The following is a 10,063-nucleotide window of genomic DNA, read 5'->3' on the forward strand; positions in this document are numbered from 1 at the left end:
TATCACAGTGAGGCGGTTTATGGTATCCAGTGTGACAGCATGGACTCCTCACCTTGCCCACAGTAGTAGTGCTCACAAGTCTGCAGGATCTTATCCGATGAACAAGTCTTGACCCTATCCTAAACTAAGACAGTGACCAGGTAGGGGTCTGGTAGGCCAGGGATTGGGGGTCCAGGTAGAAGCAAGCCAAGGGGGAGCAGCAGGAGGGACTGAAGGGGCGCACACGGTGAGCTCCGGCTCAGAAGGGGCACGCTGCTGCCCTTCCTCCTGCATCTCTGGTGTGGCATTAGCTGCAGCAGTCTCCATTGCATGGGAGGCGAAGGCTGTGCCTGCACCCAGCAAGGCGGCCCCAGCACTTGAGCTGGGCAGAGAGGGAGTGGGCACAGAGCAGCTCTCCTGGAACACTGGGCTTGCGTTATTGGAGGTGGCCTAGCTGTGGAGTCTGGGCTGCCTTGTGGTGGGTGGGGGAGCAGGAGAGACAGGAGGCCAAGCCTGGCCCCCAGAGTCCAGGAGGAAGCACCATAGCACATCCACCTCCAAGTGCCTCCTCCTTGGGTCCCGGCATTCCAGGGAGCAGCGGTTGGAGCAAGAAGCCCCACGGCAAGAGGGTGAGGCGGCAGGAAGGCTGCTGGCTCTGAGTGTCCTCTGCCCCTTCTTCGCTCTCCTCCTGTTCTCAGCTGATAATTTGCAGGAGGGCCCCGCTGCAGGTGAGGTCTGGCTTGGAGCTGTCAGAGCACCCTGAGGGCACTTGCAGCAAGTCTGCATCACGAACTGCATTCTGAGGTCTGCGCGTAAAGCACCCCAAACAGTGGCTTTATTCACATCCAGTCTGTGGTGGTTTTCCTTTAACATTCTGGGCAGCACTGGGGATTGAACTTGGGGCCTGCTTGGTGCTCTTGTCATCTGAGCCATGCCCCTAGCCCCCTGTGCCTTGGTGGTTTTTGAGGCAGGGCACTGCGTTACGCCGTTATGACGCCCAGGCCAGCCTGGGCTGGCACCTCATGCCCAGCCCGCGTGCTCTCCCCATCTTGGGATGATGGCTATGTGCTCAGGCGCTGGTTACTGTCCTGCGAACTTTTTGAATTGTCATGGGAATATACAGAGATCAGCATCCCTGGGGTGGCACGCCTGACCCGTACTTGTTTCCAGAGCAGCCTGCATGACCCTGGCCGGCTGGTGCTGAGCTCTGCCCCTGTGTTTGTCCACCAGGGATTTCCACCATTGCCCAGTCATGCCTGGCCATGGCAGCAGCCCGGCCTTGACGTGGGGGTGAGGCCTGGTACCAGGCATGTGGTATTCACATTGCCATTCAGCTCTGCCCTGGTGGCAAAGTGGAAGGGTGGTTGTAGGAACAGGCGGTCCGAGGGGCCCAGCCTGGCCGCCTGCCATGGCCACACCTGGTCCTGGAACCATCCATGGACTGCCTTCTGCAGGCTTCCTTGGACCCCAAGAAAGATCATGTGTGAGTTTAAAGCTGTCATTCTGCTAAGATCAGCCACACCAGGAGAGGCTTGTACGTCACTTAGAGCACAGCCTCTAGAAAGGTGGGGAGTCTGCAAAGAGACTCAGAGCCCAGAGAAGCCAAAGGTGACAGAATGGGTCCCTCTGCACCTGTTTCCTGTCCCTCCGCACCCACTTCCTGTCCCTCTACCCACTTCCTGTCCCTCTGCAACCACTTCCTGTCTTTGTACACCCTCTTCCTGTCCCTCTGCACCCTCTTCCTGTCTCTGTGTACCCACTTCCTATCCCTGTGCACTCTCTTCCTGTCCCTTTGCACTCACTTCCTATCCCTCTGCACCCTCTTCCTTTCCCCATGCACCCTCTTCCTGTCCCTGCGTACCCACTTTCCTGTCCCTCTGAACCCTCTTCCTGTCCCTGTGCACCCACTTTCCGTCCCTCTGCACCTACTTCCTGTCCTCATGTACCCTCTTCCTGTCCCTCTACACCCTCTTCCTGTCCCCAGCACTAGAAAACAATGGGTCAGGGTTTGTCCACCAGGGATTTCCACCACTGTCCAGTCATGCCTGGCCCTGGCGGCAGCCCGGCCTTGACGTGGGGGTGAGGCCTGGTACCAGGCGTTTGTTACTCACATTCAGCACACAAAACGTTTAGATGAGGAAGAATGGTCTCCCTCGGAGGCCCCGTGGCCTGCCAGGAGGACTGCGTTCACGGAGGACAGCATGGGGTGTTCATGGGCCTGGGATTGCCCAGGTGTGGACTCCTGTTAGAGTGGCCATGCGGGACAGGGCAGGACGCTCACCCCCTGGTCTCACCTTGAATGGCCAGCAAGGCGGTTCCCAGTGCTCCCAGCAGAGGGCAGCAGAGCTCACCGGCGGCATTCCTGCTTCTGGGGACAAACGGGACCCAGCCTCAAATCAGGCTGGGAACAAAGCTAAGAAATAAATGAGTCAGCTTGTAGGAGATGCTCTTCCCCTTGTTTTGGAACTATCACTGAATACTTTGTTCACTAAAAAGGAACCTCCTGTTGATTACAAAGTACAGTTTTATAAACCCATATGCATTAAATATTAATTTTATCACAGAAGTTTGGAAGTTCCAATTACAGCATTTAAGTCTGGATCTATATTGGAAGAAGAAGCACTATGCTTTTCAAATGAGTTAAAAGTCACATTTATTTGCCTCTTCATTTTGATGGTGGTTTGATTTTTTTTTTAAGTAAAGTCACTAAACTTGTACAATGGTAGCATGGAAATTATCTGAGGTGTCTTGTACAAATGTGCTTTGCCAGGATGGACAATTATAAAAGCTAAAGCTTAAAGTACAAAGAAGTCTTAAGTTCATGCTGCCAATTTCTAAGAGAACTTGTGCTCTCCATACTACATAACATAATGCCACTCATGGGAAATTCCTTGGGGTAGATAGAACACCAGAGTTGTGTCCATTTTCATCTAAGATCCTTATTCTCTAATGTTCTTGGTCCTATTTTTAATACCCAGGAGAAAAGCCATTATTGTGGTACTGCTCATCGGGATCAGTGTGGTACAATTTTTAAAAATAAGCTGTTAGTGTCATGCCCTTCAAAAAAAAAAAAAAGAAATAAGTGAGTCAGCAAAGGCCAAGGCACTGTGAGGTGCCGGGGGCCAGATGGGGAAGGGTGGCCCCAGCCGACATCCACACGCCCCGCCATTTCTTGGGCTTGGGCACTGCCGGGGACTTTGGGGGAATTAAATGAACAAGGCTGGTCCCTGCCGCCACACTTCGGTTCCAAAGGGAGAAGGAGAGGAAGAAGGGCTGGGAGGGAGATGAAGGCAGCTATCTGGAGACCCAACGAGATTGCACTAAGAGGAAGTCCACCAAGGATGGATGGCTCAGCACCCCAGAGTGCCCAACGACCCCAGGCTCACCTCGGTCCGGGAACAGGGCCCTGCACCTATGGTGCTGGGAGGCGCTGGGAGGTGACCAGCCCCTGGCCGCCCATCCTCCCTAGCCACAGCACCTGGAAGGCCTTGAACCGACTGACAGCCTTCCAGCTCCGAGCTCCAGGGATCCGTGGGCCAGAGCAGAGGGGGAGTCGTGAGCATGGTTTCATAGACATGCCCACACCCACGTCAGGGATTGCTCTCACCTTTCTTTAGCCTGGGATCCCGCTTCTGCCCACTTTCTCATGTGACTCCTGCCTGGAGGTCAGGTGACTGGTCACAGCCCCTGCCACGGGCTCCCTCTTGGGCAGTGTGAGGACACAGTGGGTGGTGTGAGGACACAGTGGGCAGTGTGAGGAGACAATGGGCAGTGTGAGGACAGAGAGTGCGGTGTAAGGAGGCAGTGGGAGGTGTGAGGGCACGGGGTGGTGTGAGGACCAAGGGGGCAATTTGAGGACACAGTGGGCAGTGTGAGGAGATAGTGGCTACTGTGAGCACACAGTAGGTGGTGTAAAGAGACACTGGGCGGGGTAAGGATACAGTGGGAGGGGTGAGGTCACAGTGGCTGGTGTGAAAAGACGGTGGTGTGAGGACACAGTGGCCTGTGTGAGGACACAGGGCAGTGTGAGGGCACAGTGGGCAGGATGAGGAGACAATGGACAGTGTGAGGAGATGGGGCAGTGTGAGGAGACGGTGGGTATTGTGAGGACAAAGTGGGCGGTGAGAAGATTCAGTGGTCAGTGTGAGGACAGTGGGCAGTGTGAGGACACTTTGGACAGTGTGAAGACTCAGAGGGCAGAGTGAGGACACAGTGGGCCCTTGGAGAAGACAGTGGGTGTGTGAGGACACGGGGCGATTTGAGGACACAGTGGGCAGTGTGAGGAGACAGCGGCTAGTGTGAGGACACAGTGGGCAGTGTTAGGACACAGGGTGGTGTGTGGAGACATTGGATGTTGTAAGAGCACGAAGGGCCACGTGACGACACAGTGGGCAATTTGAGGACAGAGTGGGCAGTGTGAAGAGAGTGGTCAGTGTGAAGAAACGGGCAGTGTGAGGAGACATTGGGTATTGTGAGGACAAAGTGGGCAGTGAGAGGATTCAGTGGGTGGTGTGAGGACACAGTGGGTGGTGTTAGAACACAGGTGGCGATTTGAGGACCCAGTGGGCAGTGTGAGGAGACAGTGGGCGGTGTGAGGATACGGTAGGGGGTGTGAGGACACAGGTGACTGAGGACACTGGGGAGTATGAAGAGACAGAGCGTGTGAGAAGACAGTGGGTGGTGTGAAAACAGTGGCCAGTGTGAGGACACAGTGGATAGTGTGAGGACACATTTGGAGCTATGAGGAGAATGGGTAGTGTGAGGACACAGTAGGCAGTGTGAGGACACTGCAAGGTGTGAGGAGACAGTGGGTAGGTTGAGAGGACAGTGGGCAGTGTGAGGTCAAAGTGGGCAGTGTGAAGACAGTGGAAAGTGTGAGGGAAAAGTGGGCAGTGTGAGGAGGCAGTGGGCATTGTGTGGTCACAGTGGGCAGTGTGATGACTCAGTGGGCAGTGTGGCGACACATTGGGTGGTGTGATGACACATTGGGCGAGTTGAGGATACAGTGGGCAGTGTGAGGAGACAGTGGGTGGTGTGAGGACACAGTGGGTGCTGTGAGGACACAGTGGGCAGTGTGAGGAGACAGTGGGAGGTGTGAGGACACAGTGGGCCATGGGAGAAGACAGTAGGCAGTGTGAGACACAGTGGGCGGTGTGAGGCCACAATGGGTGGTGTGATGACACAATGGGAGGTGTGAGGACACAGTGGGTGGTGTAAGGACACAGTGGATAGTGTGAGGACACATTCAGAGATAGGAGAATGTGGGTAGTGTGCAGAGACAGAGGGCAGTGTGAAGACACGGTGGTGTGAGGAGACAGTGGTCACTGAGGACACAGTGGGTGGTGTGACACAATGGGCAATCTGCAGACACAGTGGCCAGTGTGAGGAGACAGTGGGTGGTGTGACGACACAGTGGGTGGTGTGATGACACAGTGGGTGGTGTGAGGACACAGTGGGTGGTGTGACGACACAGTGGGTGGTGTGAGGACACAGTGGTCAATTTGAGGACAGAACGGGGAATGTGAGGACACAGTGGGCTGTGTGAGAAGACAATGGCTAGTGTGAGGACATAGTGGGAGGTGTGAGGAGACGGTGGTGTGAGGACACAGTGGACAATTTGAGGACACGGTAGTGTGAGGACACAGTGGGCAGTGTGAGGAGACAGTGGGTGGTGTGAGGACACAATGGTCAGTGTGAGGACAGAATGGGATGTGTGAGGACACAGTGGGAAGTATGAGAAGAGAGTGGGCAGTGTGGGAACACAGTGAGTGGTGTGAGGACACGTGGGCGATGTGAGGACAAAGGGCAGTGTGAGGAGACAGTGGGCGGTGTGAGGACACAGTAGGCCATGGGAGAAGACAATGGGAGGTGTGAGGACACAGTGGGCCGTATGAGGAAACAATGGGGGTGTGAGGACACAGTGGTAGGTGTGAGTAGCCAGTGGGCAGTGTGAGGAGACAGTGGGCATTGTGAGGTCACAGTGGGTGCTGGGAGGACACAGTAGGCGATGTGATGACACATTGGGTGGTGTGACGACACATTGAGCGATTTGAAGACAGTTGGCAGTGTGAGGAGACAGTGGGCGGTGTGAGGACACAGTGGACGGTGTGAGGAGACAGTGGGCAGTGTGAGGAGACAGTGGGCAGGGTAAGGAGACAGTGGGCGGTGTGAGAATACAGTGGGTGCATTAAAAACGACAAAATAATGGCATTTTCAGAGAAATCGATGGAGCTAGAAGAAAAATCATGTTGAGTAAGGTAAGCCAAGTGCGAAGAGACAAACGGCACATCGTTTCCCTGATAAGTGGATGTTAAATCTAAAATGTTAGGTGGGGGGCTGGGAAGGTGGCTCAGTGGTAGAGCGCTTGCCTTGCATGCATGAGGCCCTGGGTTTGATTCCTCAGCACCACATAAGCAGAAAAAAAAGCCAGAAGTGGCGCTGTGGCTCAAGTGGTAGAGTGCTAGCCTTGAACTGAAGAGCTGAGGGACAGCGCCCAAGCCCAGAGTTAAGGCCCCATGACCAGACCACCCCCTCCCCCCCCCAAAAATGTTATGTGATACGACAAAATTAACAGCACTTAAGAAACAAAGGACTTCCACTCATCTGGTCGAATCACTACTAAATAACCCCATGCTGCTGATCACATGTATGGTATATATATGTGTGTACACCGGAGGGGAACCAGGAGGAAGACACAGAACTAGAGGGAATCAGGGAAAAACATACAACAGGAAAAATATAAAACAGGACCCATCAGCTGCACTGGACATTGACCAAAATGAACTAAACAACTCAATGGCAGCGATGGGAGGGAGGGATCAAGTGGGAAAGAGGGAACAGCTGATGCTATGCAAAACAAAAGAAATGTGCATACCACCCAATGTGGAAGAAATAACTGCATTGCAAAGCTCATAGAACTCATAAATGTTATAGACCATGATCAACAATTTTCCTATGAAAGTTAGAATGTGTTTGTGACTTTAAGCTTCACTATCCCACAATACTGTGAAATTTGGGGACTTATGTAACCACTTAATCACAATAAAAAAAATTGAAAAAAAAAAAGAGAATACAGTGGGCATTGTGAGGACAAAGTAGGGAGTGTGAGGAAACAGGGTGATGTGAGTAGACAGCTGGCAGTGTGAGGACACAGTGGGTGGTGTGAGGACACAGTGGGCAGTGTGAAAACCCAGTGGACAATTTGAGGACAGTTGTTAGTGAGAGGAGACAGTGGGTGGTATGATGACACAGTGGTAGGTGTGAGTAGACAGTGGACAGTGTGAGGAGACAGTGGGTGGTGTGAGATCATAGTGGGTGGTGTGAGACACAGTGGGCGATGTGAGGACAGAACGGATACTGTGAGGACACAGTTGAAGATACGAGGAGACTGTGGTTAGTGTGAAGAGACAGTGGGCAGTGTGAAAAGACAGTGGTCAGTGTGAGGAGACAGTGGGCATTGTGAAGACACAGAGGCCAGTGTGTGGAAACAGTGGGCAGTGTGAGGACACAGTGGACAATGTGAGGACACAGTGGGCACTGTGAGGATACAGTGGGTATTGTGAGGACAAAGTGGTCAGTGTGAGGAGACAGTGAGTGGTGTGAGGACACAGTGGGAAGTTTGAGACACAGTAGATGGGGTGATGTCACAGTGGGTGTTGTGATGACACTGGGAGGTATGAGGAGACCGTGGGCGGTGTGAGGACACAGTGGGCAGTGTAAAGACACAATGGGTGGTGTGAGGACACAGTGGATAGTGTGAGGACACAGTTGGAGATATGAGGAGATTGTGGTTAGTGTGAGGAGACAGTGGGCAGTGTGAGGAGACAGTGGGCTATGTGAGGACACAGAGGGTGGTGTGAGTAGACAGTGGGTTGTGTGATGGCACAGAGAGGTATGAGGAGCAAGGGAGCAATTTGAGGACATAGTGGGCAGTGCGAGGAGAGAGTGGGTGGTGTGAGGACACAGTGGGCAGTGTGAGGAAACGGTGCTATGAGGAGACAGTGGGTGGTGTGAGGACACAGTGGGCAGTGTGAGGAAACGGTGGTATGAGGAGACAGTGGGCAGTGTGAGGACACAGTGGGCAGGGTGAGGACCAAGTGGTCAGTGTTAGGACATAGAGGGTAGTGTGAGGAGATAGTGGGTGTTGTGAGGGCACAAAGGGCCAGCTGAGGACACAGTGGGCAATTTGAGGACAGAGTGGTCAGTGTGAGGAACCGGGGCAGAGTGAGGAGACATTGGATATTGTGAGGACACAGTGGGCAGTGAGAGGATTCAGTGGGTGGTGTGAGGACACAGTGGGTGGTGTGGGACACTGGGTGGTGTGACGAAACTGGGCGATTTAAGGACACAGTGGGAAGTGTGAGGACACAGTGGTCATTGTGAGGACACATTGGGCAGGAGACAGTGGGTGGTATGAGTACAAAGTGGGCAGTGTGAGAACACACTGTGAGGTGTAAGGACAGTTGGTGGTGTGAGGAGACAATGGGCAGTGTGAGGACACAGTGGGCAGGGTGAGGAGACGGTGGTGTGAGTACAAAGTGGGCAGTGTGAGGAGACAGTGGGCAGTGTGAGATCACAGTGGGCAGTGTGAGACATAGTGGGCAGTGTGAGGATTAAATGGATAGTGTGAGGACACAGTTGGAGATATGAGGAGACTGTGGCTGGTGTGAAGAGACAGCAGGCAGTGTGAGGAGACAGCGGGCAGTGTAAGGACATGGAGGCTGATGTGTGGAAACAGTGGTCAGTGTGAGGACATAGTGGGCTTTGAGGAGACAGTGGGCAGTGTGAGGAGACAGTGGGCAGTGTGAGGAGACAGTGGGCAGTGTGAGGACACAGTGGTCAGTGTGAGGAGACGGTGGTGTGAGGAGACAGTGGGCAGTGTGAGGAGACAATGGGCAGTGTGGGGACACAGTGGATAGTGTGAGGACACAGTCGGAGAGATGAGACTGTGGTTATTGTGAGGACACAGTGGGTGGTGTGAAGGCACAGTGGGCAGTGTGAGGACACAGTGGGTGGTGGGAAGACACAGTGGGCAGTGGAAGGACACAGTAGGCAGTGTGATGGCACCATGGGCAGTGTCACGACAAAGTGGGCGATGTGAGGATACAGAGTGGGCATTGTGAGGAGACAGTGGGCAGTGTGAGGACACAGAGGGTGGTGTGAGGAGACAGTGGGTTATGTGACAGCACAGAGGGAGATGTGAGGACTAAGGGGGCAATTTGAGGACATAGTGGGCAGTGTGAGGAGCAGTGGGTTGTGTGAGGACACAGTGGGCAGTGTGATGACATCGTGGGCAATTTGAAGACAGTAGGCAGTATGAGGAGACAGTGGGTAGTGTGAGGGCACAGTGGGCCATGTGAGGACACAGTGGGCCATGGGTGAAGACAGTGGGCAGTGTGAGACAGTAGGCAGTGTGAGGCCACAATGGGTACTGTCATGACACAGTGAGAGGTGTGAGGAGACAGTGGTCGGTGTGAGGACACAGAGGGAGGTGTGAAAACAGTGGGCAGTTTGAGAACACAGTGGGCGGGGTGATGACACAGTGGGCGGCGTGATGACACTTGGAGGTGTGAGGAGACAGTGGGTGGCGTGAGAGGACAGTGGGCGGGGTGAGGACACAGTGGGTAGTGTGAAGACACATTAGGCGGTGTGAGGACACAGTCAAGATATGAGGAGACTGGTTAGTGTGAGGACAGAGTGGGCAGTGTGAGGGGACCGTGGGCAGTGTGAGCAGACAGCGGGCGGTGTGAGGAGACAGTGGGTTGTGTGATGGCACAGAGGGAAGTGTGAGGACCAAGGGGGCAATTTGAGGACGCAGTGGGCAGTGTGAGGAGACAATGGGTGGTGTGAGGACACAGTGGGCAGTGTGATGACACAGTGGACTGTATCACAACACAGTATGCAATTTGAGGACAGAGTGGGTAGTGTGAGGATTCAGTGGTGGTGGGAGGAAACAGTGGCCATGGGTGAAGACGGGGCAGTGTGAGACACAGTGGGCGGTGTGAGGCCACAATGGGCAGTTTTGTGACACAATGGGAGGTGTGAGGAGTCAGTGGTCAGTGTGAGGACACAGAGGGTAGTGTAA

Source organism: Dipodomys spectabilis, unplaced genomic scaffold (assembly GCF_019054845.1).
Source record: "Dipodomys spectabilis isolate Male_0828 unplaced genomic scaffold, ASM1905484v1 ptg000096l, whole genome shotgun sequence".
Classification (NCBI taxonomy): domain Eukaryota; kingdom Metazoa; phylum Chordata; class Mammalia; order Rodentia; family Heteromyidae; genus Dipodomys; species Dipodomys spectabilis.